The 4,382-nt window shown below is 37.4% G+C and overlaps 1 pseudogene; it reads right to left on the bottom strand.

Moving 5' to 3' along the window:
* Positions 1–531: 531 nt before the first annotated feature.
* Positions 532–1,498, bottom strand: LOC145068166 (V-type proton ATPase subunit a2-like; annotated as a pseudogene).
* Between the last annotated feature and the right edge of the window lie 2,884 nt (positions 1,499–4,382).

The following is a 4,382-nucleotide window of genomic DNA, read 5'->3' as shown; positions in this document are numbered from 1 at the left end:
GCAACAATTGGAATCACAAGAACATCTACGACATGTATAAACAATTGCCTCAATATGAAGGGCAAAATGGTTATTTTACAAACTTTGATTTTGGGCGACATGATGGGTAAGGAGCAAATCCAAAAACTAACGAAATCACGGATCAAAAACAACAAGAAATTTTTTTTTGGACCATGTCCGAAAAAAATAGCACATGGACTAGTATATTTGATCCATCTGTTGTAATTTATTCTATTTCAAAAGAAAAGGAAGGAAGGTTACCATTCCATTAAGTAGATAATAATTACAAAATCATAAATATATTTTTCCTTATAGTATACACAAATAACATACTGCCACCCAATTGTTGGTGAATTGACTGGATATCAGAAAATGGTACTGCTCTTACCGTGTACAAATTTTTATATGAAAAAATCAAAATCAAAATCGCATCCAGAAGTCCAATGCAGATTACATAATTGCATATACATATAAAGATTCAAAAGATGAGCATGACCTTTCTTAGAAAGCCTCGGATTTGATCTTTGGCCTTTATAAGGTTTCCATTATTACCAACACTCCTGCAGTTGCAAAAATGAATGCAATGATGCCTATGATGAGGATGACAATGTTGTTATACCTGTAAATAAATTGAATTTAAAAACAATTCTAATTTGTAACAACGATAATTATACATGGCAACCTTTAATTTGACATATATAAAGAGTCAACGTAAGTAATTAATTAATTACATCATGAAAGTAGAAGAACCTTCTCTTAGAATACAGCTGACAACTCCGAATGTGCCAAACTAAGAAAGAAGAGAATGTTGAAATAATTAAAATAGTATTAAGATTGTTACATGATGATATTACAAACATTCAAACAAACTATTTAATGATTATAAAATTCCCATTTCATCTTTACCAAACCAAACTGAGCTATAATTAGAGAAAAAACTAAACAGGGGGCCTTAATTAGTTGATACCTGAGTGCCCATAAGCGAAGGTATGAAGCTGTATTTGATACTGCCCCAAGAACAAATTCTATTGTATGGATGAGTTGATGAACCAATACTTCACTGAACTCAAATTCATGATCACCCTCCGAATCAACATTAGCCTCTCCATACAAAGAGTCGTCTATGTCTTCTAGCAGTTCATACTCATCTATATCTCCATGTCTCTACAACTCAATAAAAAAATCAAAAAAGATCCGAAGTATGCTTTGTAGTTGTTATTATCTTAAATTCGTAGTACACTAGAATAATAAATGGCATGCATACATACTAGGCTATGTTGTGATTTCAAAATGAAAGGCTTAGGGAACAACATCCATGGGACTTCAATTAGTGAAAGTAGTAACAGCCCAATCTGGTGATACATAAAGTGATTTGTATCAAAAATTAAGAAAACATTATTCTCAAAGACAAGAATATATAAAAGAATGCAACCTGAATTGTCTTCTGGTTATTAAAAAGCTGGTTTTTACCAAGTCCATCTGAGAGACCTAGGAACATGTATATCTTTATATGGTATAAATCAGCTTGTGAACCAGTGAGACTTGTTGGAAAGTCAAAACTATGCTTTATTTAGAGGAAGGGGATGGATGACATGTTCATGTAAGTGACAAATGAACCAAGGGAAATGTGATAACTAAACATATGCATCAAGTTTTCTTACTTCTTGAACCAATCGTTGAGCCTTAATCAAGTTCCCATGGTTGTTGTAGCATCAACATACATAAACATATACCAAATATATATATAATTAGAAACCAAATAAGCTATAAATCAAAAAATAAAGATGACTAGAGTTCATAAGTTCATACCAAACGAGGGTTCAAAGAAAGAGCCTGGCGATAGCATTGAGCAACTTCAGTTAGCCTTCCTTTCCTCATGTAAGCACTTCCCAATACTCAATGCTTAATCCATTTGCATTGATCCTCAATACTCAATGCTTCAAGGATGAAATAGAAACCTAACAACACTTAGTTATCAAGTATCAAGTATATGTATAAACAAAATAACCACATGACATAACTATAAGAGAATGGAGAAGAAATATCGAGAGGAAAAAAAGGAGAATGGAGAAGAAATGTCAAGAGAAAAAAAAGAGCGACAATTTAGGCGGTTGAGAATGAGGGACCATCAGCTTACCTGATGGGAGGAAGAACAAAGATATATTGCGATTTATTCTTGGAGGAGGCACGACCAACTTTACCTTAGACGATGCTTGAATCATACCTATATAGGGCTTCATTAGTTCATAGATAGCGATAGGGAGAAGTTGTAAAATCTTAAATATCCTAGTAAATATCACACAGGCACAATGTAACGAGCCCTAAATCGTAGTCTTGTGAGCATGAGGATCCGAAAATGGTTGGCTCTTAAACAAATGCTTGTAAACTTGAGCAGTTGTTGCAGTCTCGGTGAGGTGAGGTGAGCTCGAGGTTTCCGGCGGGAAGAGGTGAGCGGATGTCGCTGGTGGGAAGAGGTGAGTGGAGATGAGAAGAAGTGAGAAGATGTAGCGAACAGAGATCCTCTTTTTTTTTTAAAAAAAAACCCTAGATCCCCTGCAACTTTGTTACAAGAAGCGCGTTCATTTTTATGAATTATAAAGCGACATGCCTGCACGATGCACTTTTTTAATGAGTGCCCTCCGTGTTTGTTTTTAAATTATAAAGCGGCATGTCTTCACGACACGCTTTTTTTAATGGGTGCCCTCCATGTTTTTTTTTCTGACACAAATTTTAGGTCGCACAAAAATGCATGCCCTAAATCCTTCATATTTTTTGGGAGATGACAGTATTTTTAGGGCACACACTTTTGCGTATCGTAAATCACCGTGTGTCATTGTTCGCACGTCATTAAAGGCCTATATTCTAGTAGTGAGCCTAGGGGCTTGGATCTATCATTTGGACAAGTGTTATACATAAGAAATCGAGGATTTAGGGTGTGGACGTTATCGACTCGGCGATTCCGTTCTTGGGACTCGATGAGTCCAAGGCTTTGAGTCCCATATCTGTTGAGGGTCAAAAGAACTCAATTGGGTGTTAAAAGGGTTGTAGCAGGACAGAAGGAGTGACCCAACGCATTAGACTTAGTTTTAGACCTGGAGTGCATGGGACTCGACAAGTGCTAGAACAGACTTGGTGAGTCCAAGGTAATCTTCTTATGTTTGAAGATGAACTCGACGAGTTGTTCATACAACTCAGCGAGTCAAGGTCAGGACTTGTTCATCAGATGAAGGATGAAGGTTCATTGATGTTCGTAAAGAAGGGGAACTCGTCGAGTCATTTCCAAACTCGACGATTCGAGTCATGGATAAGGACGAGTAAAGGGTAGGGACTCGACGAGTTGACGGCCCAACTCGACAAGTCGGGTCAACTGGAAGTTGACTTTGACTTGGACTTGGTTGGGGGTAAAATAGTTATTTTACCCTAAGAGTAGATATTAGATTCTGACTGAGTGTTTTGTGGGGATTATAGCCGGAGGATTTCCGGAGCAGCAGCAGACAGAGGTTTCCCGCGCAGATTATCAACAGCTACCCGTACGAGGTGAGTTACCTTCCAATAGGGGTGGTTCTAAGGCCACAATTCCGGCCTACCAAAGAGGAATATTTAGGAGATGATTGTCTTTGTGATAATTATCTTGGTCTGGTTATGTGCCTTGGTTATGAGATTTATCTGTATGATATGTTATGTGTATAGTAGGGATCAGTTTCCCTAACAGTGGTCCTTAGGACCGAAGGGTAGGTTAGTACCCGGATATGCCTGATTGTATTTTTATATCTTGATGTTGTATGCTAGTGGTAGGGGTGGAATAGTCCCCAGTTACCGGTTGAAAGATACCGATGATGGTTATCGGTTGAAAGATACCGATGATGATTATCGGTTTAAAGATATCGATCGAAGTTACTGGTTGAAAGATACCGATGATGATTACCAGTTGAAAGATACCGATGATGATTACTGGTTGAAAGATACCGATGATATTGTATGGTATATGGTATGATGGGGGAAATCACTAAGGTTTGTGCTTACGGTTTCTGTTTTGGTTTCAGGTACCTCTTCGTCTAATGGGAAGGATCCGACGTCGTAGCATCGCATCACACACACACACATGATTCCTCATCGGTTTCTGTTTTGCACTCTGATTTTCATTATTTTGATGTCATGGTTTGGGACACAATATTATGATTTTGTAATGTGTTGCTTTATTGACAATGTTATGGTAAATGTTTTAAAAATTATTAATTCAAAAATGAAATTTTCGGGCTTGAATTTTGGTATGTTACAAGTTGGTATCAGAGCCCAAGTTTGAGGGATTCAGACACACCCTCGGGGGTGTCTGGACTCAAACCGAGGGACTAAAAGAATTTTACAAGGAAAATGGTTTTCTA

Source organism: Lactuca serriola, chromosome 8, assembly GCF_051521515.1.
Source record: "Lactuca serriola cultivar US96UC23 chromosome 8, Lser_US96UC23_V15, whole genome shotgun sequence".
Classification (NCBI taxonomy): Eukaryota; Viridiplantae; Streptophyta; class Magnoliopsida; order Asterales; family Asteraceae; genus Lactuca; species Lactuca serriola.
Note: the sequence above shows the minus strand (reverse complement) of the source record. Positions and strands in the feature narration are given on the sequence as shown.